We start from the raw sequence: 23044 nt of genomic DNA, 5'->3' as shown, positions 1-23044 counted from the left end.
GAAGAGTAGCGATATGGCTTATCCTTCTGGCCAGAGACCTTCAGAAGAGTTGCGTGCTTAAGCACCTTAGTCTTCAGTTCAAATTAATGCTTTAAAGTAATCTGATTTCCAGGGAGCAGGAGCATGGGATTTCTGAGACTAGAATTCCTTCAAGATGTCTCAAGTCAGGCTCCCCAAATGACTAAGTCTTGAAAAAGAGAGCCCTGTTTATTTGAGTGACATGTTTCTATATCATGTTTTACTTAAGGGAAAAGCATTTACTCTGTGAGGAAGATAGAGGATATTTTCGGCTTGGGAAGGGGCAAGCATGTGGAGTAATTCTGCTGGCTTCAGTACTTCATATTTATATTGAGGAACTTGGTCTTTTTTTCTGTTTTCTTTTACTGCATTTTCAGCTTTGCAAGTATATGATCAGGGAAGGCTCATTTTTTGGCTTCCTAGGAGGATGAATTAATAAAAGCTTGGTATGTGGGAATGTGTTGCCCCTCTTAAAAGGCAGTAGGACAAATGTTGGTGCCTTTGAGTCAACCTCTTTTCTGGGTTCAGCCTCCCCTCCAGTACCTTGACACTTCTGCTTAATACAACTCTGTTCCTATGCTTGGATTGCTCCTCCATTCTGGCTGAGAGCATGCTTTAAGCCTGATCATTTACTGCAAGTCTATAATTAAGGTCTTGTATATGTTCAAATAGATCACAGGCAACAGGGACAAGAGATGTCCTCAGTCATAATTTCCATAACCTAAAGATATTTATTTTCTTGGTTATACCATAAATTCTTTTTCTTATTATTTTGTGACTTGGCAGTAATATCCTTTTAAAAGTAGGCCACCATGTCCTTTCCTACATTCATTATAAGTGGGCTGCTAGGAAAGCCCAAGACTGCCAAGGCCTCTATTTTTGGTTTCCTTTTGCAGTATGAGGACAAAGTTTCCTTCAGATACAGCTCTAGCCAGCAAACTCATCTGATGGACTACAGCATATAATTTTAGTTAAAAAGAGAGGAAAAAAGGATCAACTGTAATCTATAGTGCCTCTTCACTATATATGTATCTCTGAAGGTCCGTGTAACAGAGCAGGCGCCAGGAGCAACCACTCTGCAGTTAAGGTTGCAAAACATCTTCCACTATGACACTGTTTTCAGTGCTCAGGACCTTTGGAAAAAACTACCTATTAGGCTGAAATTTTTGTTTCTTGATGACTGTCAAAAATTATGGTCTCTCCAAAATACTGAGCAAAGTCAATCCAGCAATTTCTTTTGCATTATGTGAGAGTAAAAAACCTCCAAAACCCCAAGCTGTAGAATGAACCCCCCCCAATCCAATGCTTTCCAAGTGGCAAGAAAAAAAACCCACATTTCTAACAACTACAAAGTATTTCAAACCTGGACTCTGAAATTCCGCACAACTTGAGTTCACATTGAGCACTGCAACTGTTGCATGTGAAAAAAGGCTGGGTATTTTTCCGAAATTTCTTTTAAGAAATGAAGATACTGACGATACTTGAGATGGGATCTGTATTGAAGTTATGCTCCATTTATGCCCTTAATGGTAGCTCATTGTGCAGTTTGTGCTATTTAGGGGATTACTTCTTCCAAGCTGATGCTGGAGGATATTTCAAAAGGAGTGGCTCATCACAGACCTGCATTTTCCATGTTAACTTTGCTACATTTTGAAAGGGAAAAAGTATTTCTTTTGTGAAGATAGTTATCAAAATAGAAGCAGATGTGCTCTTGCGCTGTCAATCCAGTTTTGCAAGATGCTGTCTCCAAGCTCACAATTGCATCAGCAAAGTGTGAATTTTATGGCCCATGACAATGTAAAGGTTGTAAGCGTAAGCACAGAAGTCTTCCAGAGCTGCTTCTGTTCCATAAGGACAAACATTAAAAGTTCTTTAGAGGTGTAAATTCTGAACAAGCTACTAGTAGCAAATAGGAATAAACAGGTGAATGGCAAAACTAAACTGTGTATTTTCTAAGTGCAAATGCCAAACCCTGGATTGCTACTGTAGAGTTTCATGAACTTCACACTTGAGCATCAGTACATGCAACTTAGGCAAACCATTGCAAAATTTGGGGAGTCAAGCTTGTTTCTGTATGTTTCTGGAGTGAGTGGCATTGGTGTACTCTATTCCAGATGTAACTACTTTGCATGCAATTTCTTAACATGTTCTTAAAAATAGGTTTATTTCTGCAGTCAGGATGGAAGAAAGGTAGCTAACTAAATATTATCTAATATAATATATATTATTTTAATATATATTTTAGTATAATTTTGAAAACCCTGATGTAGTATAATGTTCACATGGGTATGGCAGGCGTGACACCATCTATAGGAGGCCAGCACCTTTTAGAGGAGTAGCTGGAGGCCAGGGCTCTATGGCATATAAAATTCACTCTGGAAATTTAGAGAGAACCATGCCTGAACATCAGGGACCCCAAACTTTTCTCAGTTGCAGGGACCCCAGAAGATTATCCATCCCTAACCTTTGATTCAGGTTTGCTGCCTCTCTGCTGTAACCGAGTACAATTTAATCGTTTGATGAGCTTAAAATAAAAACACCTCTTGCTCTGGCAAAGGGGTTAAGTTTGTGAGTGAGATTTTGTAAACACGTTTACAAAAGAAAAAAAAACCCATAGAAGTCTGTGAAGAGCAGACTGAAAATACCTGGCGTTAGCTCTGATCCCTGTTGGTGCTTTGGGAATCCCCAGGATATTCTCTGAGCTGCTTCAGCAGAGGGGCAGTTTAAGAGCCGTGCCACAAGACTAGCAGACATTGAGCAGGTACCCCGATGTGAGCTCCTCTCATGCTAATTAGACTTGCGGTTCCAATGGGTGCAAATAAGTCTCAAAAGAGTGTGGTGGCTCTCCTCCCCCCCCCCCCCTTTCCGTATTATTTTTTGTGGAACTTAGGGCTAAGCAGAACTGCTAATACACCAGTTGGCTGCATAAACGGAAATGCAGCCGTGGTTAGGTGTGCCTGGAGTCACGACGCACATTGACTTCATACCCTGTATCCTCATGTTAGGCTCACTCTGCTTTCTAGAAGATGGCTGAATGGCTGTCTTTGCCTCCTTCCCAGGCAGCATGGCTTATGTTGAGGCTTTTTCATGGCTTTGTTACAATTCAAATGTTGTACAACCAGCAAAAGGTATTATTATATAACATCTTTGATAATGTCCAAAATTGAGGTAATAGCTGGGTTTCCATAAAGACCACACATGATGCAGTAATCTGGAAGACTGATTTGGCTCTTGAATGACATTGGTTTCCTCACTTTGTCAGTGTAGTAACTGGAGCCCCAAATCTAGCAGCTTCTACTGCCTATGCTAGAGTGTGCAGTTCTCTCCTGATCACAAGAAATGAGCCTTTTCCTAGTTCCAAATATTTTTACTAATTTGTTTGTTGTTGGTGTCCTGATTGGCACATGATGAAGCAGAAAACTCATTATGTTAATGATTTGTTCATTTTTTAGTGCATTTCTTCAGCAGTTCTGCAACTGTAGGTGATTCACTGGCATCTTGTGCTGCCATCATTGTTTTTGTTTGCACAATTTAATGTATTTATCTAGTTAACAACAGGACACTTGAAATTGTAATGTTAGACTTATATTTGATGATTTCACTATAAAATCTGAATGTTGTATGTAATTGCCTGTGTTCTTCTGAATTCACCAAGAAAACTACTGATGTGCATGATTTCTTAATGTGCTCCTCAGTCACTTAAAATGTTGGTCCCAAACCAAGAAGAGAACAGGAATGTTTCTGAAAAAGGGAAATGTCCAGCTGAAATTGCATGTTTAAATTTTGGGCCCTCAGTCATAACACTAATATTATATTAGCAGAGGCATAGTTAAGTAACTTACTGTCTTCTAATCCATCCTTACTCTGGTATCTATCATTGCCTAGTGTTCAATGACTCTCTTTCATTTGCACTGAACTGTTCATGTTTTTAGGTATGTATTTACACTAACTGTAAGGAAGGTGGAACAATACAAAGGGGAATACAGAAAGAATCAGCAGTTTGGACAGCAAACAAGAAAACTGAACTGATTTTGGGTAAACCCAGCTGAATGCTTTTGGAGAGAAGCAGTCTGAACCTCACAGGTGCTCATTAGTAGGAGCAACCTGGAAAAAACTAATGCAGAAAGTTAGCAGTGACAGAGAAAAAGTAGACCTATGTTCTGAATAGAAATGGTGCTTTGTAGTGTGTATCCTCAAAGGCATCAGTGTGTGTGATGTTATAACCACTTTGAGCAGAGTGGGAATGGAAGTGGCTGGTCACCTGTTTGGTTATTTTAAAGCAAGTGGCTTGATCTTTTTATGTCTTCGCATGGGGTGGGGAGAACTCAATGGCTTTCAAACTGTCTGGGTAATCAATCTTGTGTAGCACCCTAGGATGTTGTACATACATTATAGACTTGTAATTCACACAAGTCGGCTGTGCCCACACTAGGTGGCTAGTCTATAAGGTGCGTAAATTTGCTTACAATTACCTGCTAAAATAGTAAATTCTTTTGCTTCCATTTGAGAGAGAGAAAGATCCCAGGAGTGGAGCTCAGTCCCTGACAGCAATCCACCAGGGAGTCATTCCACACTGTCACATAATTCAAACGGTGGTGACCTCGGCATGCCACATAATAAAGATTATCTTTTTCTACCATAACGAATAAACAGTGTTGGGGACTAATTAGAATCACACTGCGTTCATTCTGAGTGAGGATGTGTGTTTGAAAATGGCTTTTAACTGGTTTACAAGTGAACAGTGTGCGTGGGGGAGCAGAGACGGTGATCCTGTCCTTTTTCCCCATGCATGTTTCTCCTTCCTATGTCTCACTGCTTTATCGGGATGCATGGAGGAGCTGGCCATGAAACTGGGCTCCCTCCGCACGTCAGGGACATTCCGTGGTAAGCCTGGATGCCTCTGGGGTTACTCAGCCGGGGTTGTCCCAGGCAGGACAGCAGCACCATTTTCTGCTGGAGAGTGGGCAGCAGGGAGGGAGAGAGGTGTCCTGAGTAGCTGAAAGGAGATCATTGACAAGTGGCCGACTAGCAATTCACTCAAAATTATCTGCCTCTTAAATGTTTAGCAAACAGCAGGGCAGGGATTTGTACGGGTTCTGGCACTACTGGTGGCTATATAAATTAATCCAGGTTATAAGCAGGGCCAACGTGTTTGTAGAGAAGCAGGAGCCAACCCACAGAAGAGCTGCTTTTGAATTTTGGACACTGAACAAAGTTTTAATCTCCAGTAGGGCCCGTATTTTTTTCTTTTCCCAGCCCTCCTCTAAACACCTTCCTTTATTTATTTTTTTTCTTTTCATTTGCTTCTGTCTCCCTTTACATTCTTAGATCTCTAATAGCTCAAACATGACTGGGCTTCGGTCCAGACTCCTGGCATGCGATGCCAGCCTTTGCTGGCCTTGATCTGACTACAGGAGGCCATGGCTGTTTTTCTGAACAGTGAGGAGAATCAAGTCTTTTTTCAAATCAGAAGGTGATGTATCCCAATACAGGAGCTGTACATAAGGGGCCAGTTTGGGTTTAAAAAGCGATGACAAAAAAATAGTGCTTTTTTTCAGTAAGAAGTAGTCTGAAAACTTATTCTGTATTAATACGTATGTTAATAAAACAGGTTTTAGTAACAAATAATAATAAATGGAAAAATTGAGTTGTGATTGACAGTGATTTCTAAGCCTGTTTGCTGAAAAAAGCATAATCAAAAATCTTTGCATTTCAACAGGATTTTGACTGAAGGTGTGTTGTCTATGATGTACAGTGTGATGGTCCTAGAAAGCTTATAGTCCAATCTGTAAGAAAAAAAAGGAAAATGAGATTTTGGAGAGGGAGATGCGGGAGATGCAGGAGATGCAGGGATAGGGAAAGAAGAGCTATTGCCATTATGCTGCTTAAAAAACAGACGGGCAAATTAAGTAACTTGTCTGGTATCATCTGGGAGGTCTGTAGCAAATTGAAAATAGAAAACAAACATTCTGATTCCCAGTGAAGTCCTTCGGCCATTAAACCACCCTTCTTTTCTGTCCTGTTCCTTATATATCCCTCATTAGCCTAGTTCCAAGTGTCTTACTATAGTGCCTTGAGAGATATGACTAATGTGTCATGGGCTTATTAATCTTATCCTTTGTTTGGAAGGGCTTTGTGTCTGGCTGCATTCTCTACTGTTCAGAAAGCCTGTTTGGAGGCTTTTTGTTTCTTTGCTTGACTTTAAATGTTTGTGCCGCTCTGTGCTTCTATTTGAGAAGGAAGGTGGAAAAGTGCTACGAATGTAGGACTGAAGGCGGTAGGGATTGTGGTGGTCCTTAATTCCTGGTGGTATTCATTATCCATAGCAGCCTTCATTTCAAATATTTAGATTTTTCGGAGTCCAGGCATTAAGATGAGGACAGAGAAGTAGATTGATTAGATCTTCTGCTGAAAGTCACTGAAGAAACAGGGGACACGTTTGATGTGTTTGCAATAATCTGTGTTACTGATGAGGTACCCTGTAAAACTCGCTGCAATTTGAGGAAAGAGACTCTATTACTACAAAATTCTTGCCAGTATCAGTGTTGCAGCTCAGGTTTGGAAATTCTCACTTTCTAATCTACTACAATGCTGATTTAACAAATCACTAGTACTTAAGGTTCAAAGGAATGATCTGCATTTTTTTGTTTTTGCCAGCACTAGTCTTTCCTGAGCTTTGCATGATATGATTTTGCACTCACAAAAAGTTTACTTCCATTTTTGCCTTTGCAGTCTGTTTTCAGAAATGACAGTAACAAGGCTTGTGACTATGAGGCGGGGGTATATAGAGTAAGACAAGGAGTTACATGTCTTAGTGAGGAAATTGCAGATGTAAAATAGCTTCCACAAAATGCTGGCTACATATGAAAATAAGCTTCAATAGTTTCGTGGGTATATATCACCTTAAAGCTGGTGTGCATTTGTTCAGTAAAAGAGGAACACCATGGTGGACCTCTCTTCTATTTTAATTCACCCTCATTAATGATGGTAAAAGTTCATCTTTTGCTTTAGTTCCCTCAAGTGATGCCTGGGGTTTCTTTCTGTTTAGTTTCTATAGGTTTATTAAACAGCACAAGCACCTTAGTACCTCTGTGAATCAGATCCAAAGCCCCTCTCATCCTTCTTAAAAAACATCACTTTATGTCAGACTAAACATTAAGCATGAGCTCAGTTCCTCTTGACTTCAGGATACCATTCACAGCAGCAAATGGGTCAAACTCTGAATGGATCTGGACACTTAAATGTAGAGATGAGATATCCAGACCTATTGTTGCTGTGGCTACAAAGTGTTGTATGATGGCTATGAAACTTAAAATCAATGCATAGCCTGTGGGCGTCTAGGATGCTATTTTTGCAGAGGGCACTGGAAAACAGCTGTTGGGTGCCTCCTTGTTGCAGGCTCCTGCAATCTGATACAGCCTGGGGTAGGTACTGCTCTGAGCGTTACCAGTGTGCTCATACTCTGCCTTGTCCTGTATGCGCGCTGTGGCTGTAATGGCCGCCCTAAATTTCACACAGTGCTTAGTTCTGAATGCTTTTGCCCTTCTGGCATCACCAGCCCAGTGACTTAGTACTTTACAAGTCCTCCTTTGCATTTGCTTTCTTATCTTCCTATCTTCTCTCCTCCCCAGTAGTTGCACAGGAAGACATGAGGGTTCAGAGAAAAGGCACTGTGTGTGTGTTAACTACTGAAATGCGTGTGTGTGTGTGTGTGTGTGTGTGTGTTAACTACTGAAATGCAGTAGGGAGCCTGGCATGATTTAATGTCAGGAGAGGAGCCAGCTGGCCTGTTTAAAATACTGGTTCTGATGCAACAGGGAGATTATATTCTATTCAACAAACTTGCACTGCACAGTGAAACTTTATGAAGCTTGTGAAGGCAGCATGAATTCACAGAGTAAGTGCTGGATGGGGAGCAAGGAACTCCTTAGTTATAGTCTCGCTCCTGTCAAAAAAATTTTACCAGAGGACTTCGAATAAAAAATGTATCTTCTGTGTCATTCTCCTCATGAACAAAGTAGAGACGTTGTGTTTTCTTTAGCTCAAGTTTGTAGCTCATTAAATTTTATATAATGTTTGTTCTGTGCTCTAAAGATGTGTTTTACCAACCGAAAACTTACCTTTGTTTTTTTTTTTACCCCCCCTTAGTTATAAAAAATGGCATGAAATTGTGTAATAAGAAATTAATAATTATAATAATAATTCTTATTTGATAATAGCAAGTAAAATTCATTGGCAATTCAATACTTTAAAAAAAAATCAGTATGTTCAAATCAGAAGTTCCTAAGTCCCTTTTCATAAATAGCTCCTTCTGTAGACACTTAGCGTAGAGAGCTGATTTGAAACAGATCTATGGTGGAGCTGCAGTCCATCCGCGGAGACTTTTAAGTCCATATGGCGAGACTGCCTAAGGAGTCAAATACTTTGTGGAAGGATCATGCAATTAATCAAAAAAAGTAGTAGTGTTTTCAGTTAATTTAAATCTTTTTAGTATTTTTTTAGGTGAAAAAAAGTGTCTTCACTTCAAAGAACAGGAAAAAATCTTCATGATTTCCTGTTTACTCATTTTTTTGGTGGCTGTCACAATCCATATATTTTAAACTATTTTGTTCAATAAAATCTGTTACTTCTTAGTGACAGAGAAAATCGCATGACTTAAAAATAACAACGTGCTATATCTTTAATATGGTTTTCCTTTATCAGATATACAGCACCCAATAAAGACACACTGAGCAATTCAGCTTTCATTATCCTTACTAAATGGAGAGTTTATTTTTCCTGTAAGACTTTTAAAAGTTATTATTCTGGGTGGCTGGATTAAAATCTGTAATTCTGTCGATATCCTGGTGTTAGGGTGCTTTGAATTTATTAAATGTTATATCTTATCCAGTCTATATTTGAGGCTTATTCTAAATGTAAAAGTTGTGTTGGCATAATTGGTTAAGAAGATGGAAGAAGTAGGAGTTGGATGTCAAATCAACACACTTATGTTAGTAGAAGTGTCCCTGCAGATGCAATTACACAGTCTTTTTCAGCAGAATTTGGGGGAAGGGAGAAGAAATGGCAAATATGAACCATCTTGGCTTAACTCTTTGGTGGAAGCCGCGGCGCTGGCTGCTATGAAGTCTTGCTGTGTGAGGCAGGTCTGTGTTCCTATGGGAATGACAGCATAGGGGATTTCAGGATGACCTCTGAAAAATGTAGTCTAATAAGTAAAAAGCAAACAAAAAAATGCTACAAAATCTTACCCCAGAAGGAGGAGGGTTGCTGTGTGATGGGAGTAAAGGTTTGGGAACTGTTTCTCTGCTGGGCTGCTGAGGATGCCTGTGGTGTGACCCAGAGGGCTGGCAGAGGATGTTCATTGACTTGCCACCCATGTGATGTTTACATGTGTTCCAATAAATAGCCATAAAAGTATTTTGGCTTGCTTTTTCACAGGTTTTCCAGTAGAAATGGTTTGCTTAGCTTTCAAACTTTTTCTTTTTTTGATGTTTCTATGCATCGGAAAAATGTATTTTATGCTTGCAAAACACTGGGCATATTGACCTTTTCCCAAACTCCCTCTTCTTTAAATGAAAAATGGATTTGAGAATGATGATGATGATTGCTTTTTTCTAGTTACTGTAGTATTTAGAAATCCCAGTGAAAGAAAAATACCTGATATTAAGAAATGGAGGCACAGAGATCTGAGGCCACTTCCTAGCTCTTCTCTCGTGACCTTGCTTAATTAAATTGCTCACTCTGTCCAAGGCCGAGTTCCCTGCCTTTAGTGAAGGCATACTCCTTTTTCATTGCCTTTAAGATTATCAGGGAGAAAGTGTCTTGTTATGTTTATATAGATCTGTTGAAGTCTTTAGCTGCTATTGTGATATGAATATAAAGAGCTGACGCTGTCGGTACTGTAGGGTGGCTGAGATTAGATTTGGGGTCACTGCCTGTGATCCTGTTAAGGCTAAGTATGCATTAGTGCTATCCATGCAAGTGAACAGGCAGGGTTAACACACCAGAAAGACAGACTTTCTACTGATACAGCTTTGTATGCTTTCTATAACATGGCACCCTCTGCTGCAGCCAATTCACCTTCTGTACGACATCTTATACAATCAGGACTTAGGCAGGGCAATTAAATGGGATTTCTTAAGTGGCAGCGAAAGAATGTTAATTGATGTGTGAAATATAATTATCCTCCTGGGCTCCTTGGCTTTCTTTTGTTCGTGACTGGTTTTGATTAAACAGCTCTACTTTCTGGGCCTATTGTATCCATTCACCCACTCTTTTCTTCCTAGAAGTAGGCAATGTCTAAAAAAGGCTATCTACTTGTGCATCCCAAACATTTCCCAAGGCAGGAAAAAAAGGGGAGGAGAAGTGCAGGCAAAAATCAGTCATCCTGCTTGGTATGTGGGTCCTTTACTGAATGCTGTTTTTGGGTTGGAGCCCTGCATCTGGACTCCAGCTCATGCCAGCTGAAAAGGAAACTTCTATTTTGTTTGCTTTAAAGGCAACAAGTCAACGTTTAAAAAGGCAACCTGAGGGAATTTTTCAGGGACTTGACCTGATTGATCTGGAAAATAAGTTAAATGAGGTGTGGCCAAGAACTTCTTAAAGTAATCAAGCAAATACTTTCTTACCAAGATGGTCAGGAAGCAAGAGGGTGGGATACTATATGTTCTGCTAAGCATTGCCTCTAAATCGTTTTCCTTATTTTTGTCCTGGTAGGCTATCATAATGCCCTCCATACGGGTGATTATAGCCATCGGTATGTTCAGTAAGTTGAATATTTGTAGAGAATGTTTCTTCTGTGTGAACAAATGGCATCATCGGAGTGGGAAGAAACCAGAACTAAACCTCTGCGATGTTTTTTTCCATGCTGGGTCTTTGGATTATTGTTTTTTTTAAAACTTTACAGGGTATTAGGGTAACAGTGAAATAAATTTCCTTTTTCTTTCCCAGCACCAACAAAATTGGGTTCATATCAGAGTCAGGGTAGACATTTTAAAGATTTGCGCTATTTTTTCATTCCTGAAATTGCAAATTCTGATATATATATATATATAGATAGACATATATAAACAAACTTATGTTAAAAGTCTGCTACAGTGGTGGTGTTGGTTAGCAGTCTGGCTTTCTAGATACCATGTCATATGTATCCAACAAACATACAGCCCCAGAAAGTCTTTATGCTGAGCAAGGGAAAATCATGGCATTCTCAGATAAAGGGGCAAGTGCAGGAGGTTACAGTCTAAAACCTCCTATGATCAGCTGAAACTTAGGTGTCCTGCAGTTGACTTACTTTCCCCTGCATATCTGGGGGTGCCTACCTGAGTTTAGGAAGGCAGACAGGTAGTTTGTGGTATGTTTGGTGTAATTGCAGGACCAAAGTAACCAAATTTTGCTGCAAAAGCATGTGACATCCAAGATAGGTGCTCCGTTTCCAGCAACAAGACCATGATTGCATGTCCTGATGTACCCCAGGCTCCCAGCAAATACTTGTCTATGTGGGCCAACCTGTCCTCATGAAACTCTCTAATTCCTTTTTTTTTTTAAAGTGCTTATAGTTTTTTGGACTTCAGAACATCCCTCGGCAACAAGCGCCAGTTTAAATACATGTAGGATGAAAAGATCCTTTATTTTGTAGTTTGAAGCCCTCTTTCTGTTTCATTGGGTAATCTCTATTTCTTGCTTGATTAGAACCAGTCAATAAGTATTTCCTAGGAACTGTCATCATACGGTTGATGGTCTTGTAGTTGTTACTGATCCCTGTTTTTGCAGACCTCTATTGTAATCCCTCCTTAGTCATGCTCTTTTCTAGAGGTCTGTTTAGTCTTTCTAGTCCTTCTTGTATATCTCAGTTCAACCCTGTTGCTTTTTCTGTTGTACTTTTTGTAATTCTGCTGTTAGATTTCTCTGAGGCAACTAGAACTGCATATGATATTCAAGATCTTGGAGTCAATGGCGGTAAAATGAAGTTTTTTATTTGGCTTTCTCAATTGCTAACTTTCTGTTTGCTCTTCATCTATAGCTAAGCATTGGTTAGATTTTGACAAACACACAATGAATTTTCTGAGATGTGGTAGTTAATACCAAGCTGATCATCCTGTAGGTCTAGTTCAGATTGTGTTTTCTTATTGTGTACAGTGCAGAGACATCTGTTCCCTAATGCAGACAACAGTGTGATTGTTAAAGTAACATTTTCAAAATATTGGTCAGAATTCAGCAGCTATTATACACAGTCCTATAATAAAACACTCTGAAAACCAAAGGTTGAAGCTGCATCTTTAGTTTCCATGAGGAACTTGAATCCACATTCAGTACATTAAAAATGTACAGACTGCTGTTTTACTCTAACATCCCATCTCACTTCTTTTTTTCATTAAAACATTTTGATTTTTTTGCCCCAATGTGACATGAAAACATGTTTTGAAATGTTATGAATGTCTGGCAAATGATTTGGGTTTGGATTTTTGCCCACCTATATTCCTGCGTGGCCTACGCGCTTGTGCAAAAATTGCTCTTGATCTTTTACGGCATGAAAATAATACAGCAGTGGCCTGAGCTGTGGCTGTTAGTTAAAGATAATAAAAAATGAAAATGAATCGATTTAAAATACTGAAAGGTCAAGAGGCAACTGAAGGATAGTGAGGGAGAGATAGGATGAAAGCTGGTTCCAGGAGGAGTTGAGAATGCCAGAGGGCAGCAGCAGCTCTGAGTGTTACACTCCAACCCATGGGTTTAATGTATGCTTGCACATAATTTCTGCTTTTCCAAAGAATGTTGCCATGTGTCCTGTCCATCCAAAAATGCCAGTGATTTGGTAGGAACTTGCAGATGCTCTGCTTCTCTGCAAAGTAGAGGCTAACAAATTAAGAAAGAAGTCACAAAACTGCATTTTAGCGACAGCAGAGATAAACGACACCTTTCCCAGAGCCTGGAATGCAGAATACAGAACCAGAAACTCGGAGCGTGCATAAATCACTTGCAGGAGTTGGGGGTGGATGTTTGACTCCTTTCGTGGCACAATCCTAAGCAAGGAAGAGGGAAATGGAGAAATCCTCACTTAGTGGAGCTGCTTGGTGGAGACAGTCACTAGATCCCCTGATACTGCAGCTCTTGTTCTAGCTCATTTAGCACCACAACCCTCCATAAACCAAAGGGAGTACAACATGCCTAATGTAGCGTGAGGAGCAAGGCAGGGTGCGCCCAGCAGTGGAGATTTACTGCTACCTGATGGGCCTCAGTGAACAGCATCGTCCTCCCCCTCGAGAACTGTCACCGCCTTCTCTCCCTGTTACACACACATTCACATGCACACACATAGATGTGCACACATAAGCTCTTGAGGATGCATTTTGTTTTCCCTCATTAAAAGTGCCAAGATGCATGTCAAATGCCTGGAGCAGACTCCTGCTTTATAGTTTTATTATAGTACTATTATGACTTATCTGATTTATTTTTTCCTCTTTTTGTGTGTGTCTTAGTACTTACACTGCAAGTGTTCACATCAAGCGGAGATAATCTCTTTGTGTGTGTTTCTGTCTACATACGTATCTTTAATTTTGGAGAGGCTTTTAAAGGGGCGTGAATGTTTGCCTTTCCCTTCTTTTTCACATATGTAAAAGAATCATTAAAAGGGCAGAACCAGTCCCCATTCTGAATACCATGCTGCTATCTTAATGATTACAGTTCTGTAGAATTGCAGCAGCATCTCTGTTTGCTCTCAAATTTACACAGCTGTATACTGCAGGTATAAATTAGTTTAATATATATTGAGGTATGTATAACGTCAGTGAAGTTGGCACCATTCTTTAGAAAGGAATATTTATTGACTTATGGCTTTAAGGTGGTAGACATGATCAATTCTTTAATTATGTTCATTAATTTTTTTCTTACATAATTGGACTAGAATTAAAAATAGTCAACGCCAGAGTGTATATAGACTAGATTGCAGTTGGCGGAGTATTGAATCATCTTCAAGTGTTTTAGGAAACTGCTCTCTAATGTCAGCAAGGATCCACTAGACATGAACTCAGCCAGTTTGAATGCCATATTCACATCACCTATACGCCAAGCTTGAACACCAAATGTGAGCACAAACACAGGAGAAAACAGGCAGATTTTGCTGCTCTGAGCTTGCCTTATCCTTCCCTGTGTGAAAGTGAGCTGTTCTGAAACATCAGCCTTCCTCAGAAACGTCACCAGTGTGTCCCTCCTGTGACAACTAGGTCTGGCTTCTCTCTGCCCACTTGCTCACGTTCGATCGCTGTCGGTGTGAGCCACCTCCTTGGCAGCTTTGCTGAGCAGCATCCCCTTAGCTTTCTGCATTGTAAATTTTCTGATCTATCTCTGCACATGCAGAGATTCCTTATGTCCCATAAGAATCCTTATGTCTGGTAAGTCTTCTTTCACCACGCTAACGTTTTGTATTTCACTCTGAAAGGCATCTTGGACTACTGTTTGCAGGAAAATTGCTCTGCATAGTAAGCTGTAATGCATTGTGCTGTATTTCCTCCTGTACAGCAAAGCCAAATTGGTCTAGTAGCTTGCATTTCCTTTCAAGCAGCTCTAGCTGCTTTGGCACTAATTGTTAGTGCCAGACTGAAAACTATAGCAAGGAAATCTAGACTGAACATTGCTGTGGGGTCAGGACCTTGGTTTTGTGACTCATACATTAGGAGAAACACCCACCTAAAAAGACTAATTCTGAGATGGCCCCATGTAAATGACATGAGAGAGACTCTCAGCCAAAATACAGATCCTGTTTCCACTTGTTGTAGGAACAGGGGAAGTGGATCTGCCCCCAAACAGACTGTGAAACTGGGGCAGGACATTGCAGTATCCTTTTTCCTCTACGTTTGCCTTTGCTCCTACGCTTGCCCTTCCTTTAGGACCCTTCTAACCTTTCAAATGGGAAAGGCAAGTGGCTTCCTGTCCTGCATGTTTATGGAGCGAACTGGTGCAGGCTGGGTTTGAGGGAGGCTATAGATTTCCTGGCACTCGTTCAACCCTCGGTGTCCCGGCCTTCTGGGCAAACAATTCTCCCGGCCAACCTCTCTGAGCATTTGCTGTTGCTGCATCTTACAGGAGGCACTCTGGAAGTCTTTTATAACCCACCGAATGCTGTCCATTTACCATATGATGAGTTCATATATTTTCTTCAAAACTTAGAGAACTGAATTTCTCTCTCTCTTTTTAACAGGTAATGTCTTAGATGATTAAGCATAAAGCAAGCTATACCTGACCAGAGGGTATGTGCTGTCACAAAGAATAAACTGGGACCCTCTTACCTTCTCAGCTGCTGGTGGTAAATTTATGGCCTAATTTTGCTTGCTCCAGATAAGTCCAAATATTTTCCAGTGGAAATGAAGGGACTGAGACATGCCTTTCTAACACTGTTATTAACCTGACAATCTGTTGGTTCGTTATGGGATTGAAATCTCGTGGGAACAACTCTCCATCTCACAGCAGAACTGACACACAATCCGATGCAGCTGATTTGCTGTGGACAGTCTTCAAATGTTGAAATCCCGGACTTTCTAAGTACAGGGCTGCTATGCATGGGCACACTTCCTGCTAATCTTGAGGCATAAACACTCAGCGGCTCCAGACGCTTGAAGAAATAAACACACTGACTCGGTATTAATATTTCATCACAACACACTAAAGTTAAACCTCACTGATCCAGAGTGACCTGCAACCACTCAAGAAAATGTGTCTTTTTTTTTTTTTTAATAATTTAACTTTTTATGGGGGGAAAATAAGAGGAAATGGTCTCCTGCATGGCAGGCTTAACATGGATAAGCAGAGCCATCTGAGCTGGAGCAAAGCTGCTCATGTGCATAGATGTTGCTTTGGAAAGGTTTGTAAGTTCAAAGAGGACAATTTAACAGCTTTGCTTGTTGTCTCTGCCACATAAGGTGAACCGGGCACACTTAGTGCTATGGAGTAACAGAGTACACAATCACTGCACACTTAAAACAGCAGCTCCTGTAAATATTACCTGATGGTCACTGCTGGAATGCAACGTAGCCTTGAAAAGACACATGCTTCACATCACTGCCATCAGAAAATCCTGCAACCTAGTCCGTGGCAGACGACCTTGTCGCTGAAGTCTCCTGTGAGCTAAAGGGGGTTATAACCATAAGAAGGTTTTCTACAACTGATACTCAAGGAGTTTCCAAGCAGCATTGTGTGAAATGGGTGTTAATGATCTGATCTTAAACACGCTGCATGTGGTGTGTGCTTTTCCATTGAACACAGATGACGATCAAGTCAAAACTTACCATGAGGCCAGTAGGAAATCTCTCCTGAGCTCTTTCTGCAGAAGACATCGGCTCGCAGCCCATGCAGGTGGCTGGGTGATGCAAGTATAGTGAGCTGGGTCCATAGGCAGCCAGGCAGGGTTAGGAGATTGGTAGCTGATCTTAGACACTCACTTCAGAGTTTCTAGGCAGTTAACATGGTTCCTAAAGCTTGGAACTAAAAATTGTCATCTTTTCCATGAACTAAGCTGGCTGTATATGACCTGGAACTACTCAAGGTGAGTCAGTGTGTTACCTTATGTGCCACCTAGCTAAGTGAGGTCTTCCCCCCAGTTTTTTTTTATTTCTTTGGTGGGGTAAAGCAGTTGAATTAATGTAATAGTGGATTCCCCCCCACCGCCCCATGCTGCTGTTTTGTGTTTTTGAGTGTGTTTAAATCAAGTCTTAAAGAATTATGTAATTTGCCTTGCTTTGCAATTTATGTTCTCTTATTTAATTTGATTTTAATGAGTGCTAAACAATCTGGGATATGCACACGAAGGGTGTTCATGTGTCTATCTCTGATCCATTGAAACAAGGAAAGAACAAGATAAAGATTCTTTGAGCTGAGTTAGAGGCAGTCAACCCCAATGACCACACGAGGCAGTGGAGAGCACCAGAAAAAATTGTGAAAGGAAACATTAGCAACACTTAGTAGCTATAGCTGCTCCAGCATTTTATCAGATTTACAAGGGCCCCTGTAAAATACACTAGGGGAAAATGTAAAAACTCAAGTGCAATTTAGACAGTAGCATTCTGATAAACTCGGGATCAGCTGGTTTTGATCGCAGCACAGTTTGGTGCAGGAGCACCACTTATGCATTATGAGTGAGGATCGGAGGAAGCTTAAAGCAGCTGTGCTTCTATATTTGCTCACTGTCTGTATTCAAACCTTGGCTTGAGAGCTCAAAGGAAATGAGATGTGTTTTGCATAACCCAGTTGCAATCAGTGGAAGCACCTACTAATCTGCTGGTACTGCTTCTGACCTTTCCAGGATCTGATTCCTTATCACAAAATGAAAACATCTTTAAAAGAGGAGTGGGCTTGTTTATTTCGGAGTTTTGTGAAAATTAAAAAGGTATTAGTGGAAAGACCGATTTACACAAAAATAGGTCTGAAAGTTTTATTCTCCTGGCCAGAAGAACCTGAGGTTATCCACAGAAGTGTCTTTTTACAAACTGATCGCTGACATTATTTTGTATACTTCTTCACTTTCACTATTTTTGGGAATGCCTATAACAGTGCATATCCTGATGGCATTAAAAATAAAAGGCATTCCATTATATCAGTAGTGATAAATTTGTTAAAGTCTGGCTCTTCCTCTAAGAGTTGAAATGTAAAATGAGGCCGACGGTCCTGAATAACAGAGGATGGGGAAGACCTTGAAATGTGAGGCTTTAGTGTTGAGAACTTGGAATAAATCAGGGTCATTCATGGAAATCACTACTAAATCCCAAACTACCCTGCCTCTTCTGATCCAAATGTTTGTTTAGTAAGGCCGCAGTACAAGAAATAAATCCTGAATTATGACGACTTAAGTCTGTGTGTCCCCACCTCACTCCCAGTTTTAGCATCCATCTGGGAATCAGATCTTCATTTTCTCTCTCATTTTCTGCCTTCTTGTTTCAGGGCTTAAATAATCAGGCAGATCTGCAGAAACCAAAGAATTCAGTATATGCAGATTAATAATTGGATGTGAAAAATGGCTATCAAATGTTGAGGAAAAAATCTGCAGGGATTTGGAAGCCTGTTCTGTGTTAACGAAGCAGGTGCTGAATGCTTCCCAAGTTATTCTGGAAGAGCCTGGTCCTTTCCACATGATGTGAGAGCATGGAGGCATTTTGCCTTCTTTCATCTACCCAAATGGGGAGCATTGCTTTGTGCTGTTTAGTTGAGTGCATGCACAAAAGCAGTGAAATCAGTCCAGTTAATTACCTACTGTGCAGATCTGGGTTCTAGCTGTAGTTTCCAGCAAAAAAATGCTCTAGCTGAGTATTTGCAAGAGTTGCAAAGATGCTGGTCTATAAAGGATTGTGAAGGTGACCATGCAGGGGCATGGTTGCCAGCCTTTATGTAGAGGGGACACTCTTAAAGATCAAGTGGTTGCGAGGAGAGCATTTCTCTCCTCATTATGGGCCACTCACCCTCCTTCAATCAGGGCTAAACAGCAGGTTTGCTCACATATTCTCCCCTCTCCTTTGTAAACACAAGATCCCTTAAACAAATAGTGGACAGACCTTGTTTTCCGCTCTTCTGTTTATTAGAAGGGTTTAGCTAATCCCTGTGTTTACGAGTAGTAGGGTGTGTCAACCTACAAGCCAAGGGAGTTAATGAAACTCATCTGTTCTCTATTTTCCAACAGAATTGAAGGGAGGGGGAAGGCCCAACCAGCCTTCAGCGTAACACAGAAATATGACTAACAGTGGTGTTTGCAGGCAGAGGCTCAAAAGGGAGTAGTGGGTGGGAGGAGGTGAAGCGGCTGAATGGGAGAAATGAAGGGAAATATTCCCCCTTCAATTAGAGTAATTAAAAAGTAGTAAAAATAAACCACCCAAAGGAGACTCTGGCCAAAACAAAGTCTTAATGTACACTTATGGTTTAAAGAGTCTGCCGGAGGCCACCACCATGTGTTGCCACAGTCCTCTTGTGTCTGTCTCTGACATTAAGCAAATACCAGCTCAGGAATGAGGATGGGGGCAGCTGTTGGAGCTTGCTCCAGCTGCAGAGTGCTGGCAGGCTGAGCAGCCAGGGCATGGCGTTCATCAGAGCAGGCCTGCCAAATGCCAGTCACTGTGGCTTTCATGGGTCCAGCCTTCAGTGTGCAGCTAAAGTTCAGCACATCAAGTATTAGGAGAAGCTGCTGTAACATTGAATTGATCCATGGAGGGAACTAAAACCTCTCTGAGAAAGTGGTGAAGTCCCATTTCCTTCTCTGTGAAGGTTGCTGCCACTGTCCATTTTAGTACCGCCTGGCTTGTTTTCTCTGGTCTCATTATCTGTACTGTTCTTGTTTGGGTTTTTCCAATTTAGTTTTTCCTGTTTACCTTCTTGGTCTTTAATTCCCTGGAACAATTGGCAGGTTGAAATGACTGTTTCATTGGTGATTTCTCCCTAGTAATTTGTTTGTCAGTATAGATGTATTTTGTCACATAAACTTCACTGAAGTGCAGTGGAAGCCAGCTGCGTTGAACTCCTTATTGTGGTACATTTCCTAGAAGCCTCGGTCCTGACTCCAAATACATCTTCATTAAATGCGGACAAGTACTTCTGTCAGATTGCATTGTGTTTTTATGACGTGGAAAGAGAAAGTGACTGAAAAATGAGTTAGATTATTCAAATCTGTAACTGGAGATTTAAAATTATGTGGAAAAATATGGTAATTTGAACTTCTGGGAGATGCACCAACCTTTGCAATCCAGAGACTGTGACTAACGGGCTCAGTGGTAGGAATTTTTGGCATTCACAGTGCTGGGGTCAGTAGATGATAGTTTTGGTTGTAATCCCCAAAACACTTCTCATAATAATAAGCATGTCCTTTCTAAGGCTGACGTACAAAAGAGGACAAAATCATGATGTTTCATCTTTGCAATTTTAAAGGACTAAGATCTATAATTTTAAAGATATTAAAGGTTATTTGCATTATAAACCGTTATAAACTCCGATGAGACAAATTGGTCAAATCTTTAGGGGTACCGAGCACTTGGGGCAGTGGTTGATTTCAGTGCATGGAGGGGTGCAGTGCTGGTTTTGCATCTAAGAACATCCTTTTACTTTGATTTTTGGTGATTATTTTTATTCATCTGTAATAGGAAAACTTAGATGTTGGGGGAAGAACTGTCTTGAGGATTACAGAGTTTGCAGTAGGTCAGTTATCTACAGTGAATGTTACACAGATGTTTAGAGTTTGGTTTCAGTGTGACTGAGAGGTAGAGTTGCTCTGCGCATGTAGGGATGATAACTCCAAGATAGCCTACCTTGGGACTGATTAGTAATAGGAAAAAAAAAATCAGCTTAAGTGTTAAATAAACTCCCAAGAATTGTCAGATTACTATTTCCTTGGTTTTTCTTTTTTTTTTTTTTTTCCCACCTGTTGTCTGTCTATCATCCTGCTTAGTCTGTGAATTCATAGGGGCAGGAGCTGCTTGTATGTAACCCACTGTACACAATTCATTTTTAATGTGGCCGCATCTGCAGCCACACAAATTCATGACAGCTGCAGTTTTGATAGCTAAACCAAAATACAACTCAGTAATGAGGAATAAATTTATTGTATGCTGGCCATGTTTGAGAATCACTGCTTTAGACGTGTGTGTTTTACAAATAATTAATAAGATAGAGCATGCACATACTTCCCTTTGGGCCAAGTACTCTTTCCTATCAGGTGTCAGAAGTGAGGGGGCATAAAATATATCAGGAAATAAAATATCTATATATGCCACTGTTTTCAGAAAGAGTATCAAATGTGGACCTTGAGTCTGTCTTTCCCTGGCTGGGTTTATACAACAAGTAAGCGTAAAACATCCTCATCTTCACAAAGCTCTGCTTTATCATCCCTTACTAAGCTGAGCCAGTGGGGAACTGCAGTGTTAGGTTTTGTTTAAACCAAAATCAGTCCCAGTTTCTGTTGTGTTTGCTGGATGAGCTTGCATTGTCTCCTACTGCAACCAGAGCTTGAGAACAGCAAATTTCATTTCTGTGATGTGTGTAAATACAAATAGAAGCAATTTCTGTAGGACTTTACAGAAGCATCCAGATAATCTGCAATACAACTAAACCATCTGGTTTTTGGTGCTTTAGCTGATAGCCATTTCAGCAGAAAAGGCCAGTATTGTATCGAGCAAGACTAGTTTCTTGCAGACCCATTAGGAGTGAGCTGAAGCCCTTTTGTTTATATTCTGAGAAAATAGGTTGCATTTAATGTTGTGGGATGGCTGAGAAGGCAATACCATGTCAGGGTCTGTGATACTATGGGCTGAGTCCAGTGCAAAAGATAAAAAATGAGAATGAGATCCATCTTAATTTTGAAAAATGCAGATTGAGGCACTCTGGAAAATTTTTTCTGAAGCTTGTTGGTTTAATATAGTGGCAGTGAAACCTTAATTGCTGGTCTTTTAAGTAGTAATACAAGTCACTGCAAGATATATTATTAGTATGGTGACTATAGGTAAACTGATGAAATCCACAGAATAAATAAACTTTTGTCAGTCTTCGCTTTTTATACAGAGATGACATCTTGCAGCAGTGATGAAGTTGTGTTTAGCTTATAACATTAGTGTTAGTTTCTGAGCTTTCAAGCCTGTGAGTAGTCTGGTAGGTTCCCTGGCATAGACCAGAGGCAAGGATCAGTTGCTGCGAGGGAAGAATGGTACTAGTGCAGATGATAAGGAATCTAAATTAAACCATAAGAGAAGAGAGAAGAAGACGCTATAATATTTAAAAATGGCAAACTAAATAATATATAATTTACAGAAAATGACAGGGTAATGCTGGGACTATTTTTAAATCAACAGTAAATTAGAATTCAAACCTCTGATAGGTTTAACAGATGGTCTGGATCCTAGAATCCAAAACCCACACACTTCATTTCCCAGTACGTTCAGAACAAAATAATGCTATGCAGCCTTTGCGGAATGTTTCTTGCTATTAAGCTATGTTGAAGATAACTTTTGACCAAGGAGGACTGTATTGGGAGTGGAAAAATAGAATAAACTGGTTCAGTAAGAAAAAAACCACAACTCTGTACCAGGGTGACTGTGGACATGTTACAGGTTCTAGGCAAGGGAGACAACAGAATTCGGGAAGTCGAAGGAATATGATTTCTGACTGGCCCCACGTAGTCTAGTTCACTGTTGTATAGTGAAAACAAATGGATGTATCCCCTTTCCTTGACTTTTACAGATTTTAGAAAATATTCTTTCATGTTGATGACAGTAAAGGGAGGTGTTTTGATGTGAATGCATTAATCCCAGAAATATTCATGAAGGCATCCTCACAACTTTTTGTAGAGTTGGGGAGAAGAAAGGTTGGGGTTTCCTGAGGAGCACATCTGATTAAGAAGCAGTAAGCCCATGTACACTCACTCTGAAAACTGGTATTTTCTATCTTGTATTAGTGCAGTTACACCATTGCTTCTGCTCATGGAGCCAGTGCACCTTGTGTCTTCGATACCAGAAAAAATCTCGTGTGGTGAGAAATGATTCAGATGTAGGCAAAAATAATGTATTTTTTCCAGCTTTGTTTTTTCATTCAAAACAATACTGTTTTGATAAGACATGACATACTTGCGTATTTCTTGGAAGGGAGAGATTTGTGGTAGGAGAGGCTTTCTGAACAATAGATGCATGAGATCCATGTTTGATTTCTTCCTCTGCTTTGGGGAAAGTGATGTTGCCTTGTGGGAGAGTACTTCAACCATTGTTTGGTAGAAAATCCCTCCCCTACTGGTGCTGGGTTTTTATTTACAGGGGGTACAAAACTCATTCTCTAACATAAGCTTGGGACGTTCATTTAGCAAGTGGGATATCTGGGCTGCAATTCTTGGTACACAGCATATCTGTTAAGGCAAGGATGCAAGATCCTACAAGAAATGCTGAGGAATTTCCATACTAACCACCCAGTAACGCAGGAGATAAGGTACCGTCCTGGGTGGTGAGAGTTGACTGTTCATGTTCCCTTAGGTAGACAAGCCAGATATCTCCCATGTTCCTGATGAGCACCTTAACCTAGCAGG

This window comes from Haliaeetus albicilla, chromosome 2, assembly GCF_947461875.1.
Source record: "Haliaeetus albicilla chromosome 2, bHalAlb1.1, whole genome shotgun sequence".
Taxonomy (NCBI): Eukaryota; Metazoa; Chordata; class Aves; order Accipitriformes; family Accipitridae; genus Haliaeetus; species Haliaeetus albicilla.
The sequence above is the reverse complement of the archived record's forward strand: the minus strand, read 5'-3'. Positions refer to the sequence as shown.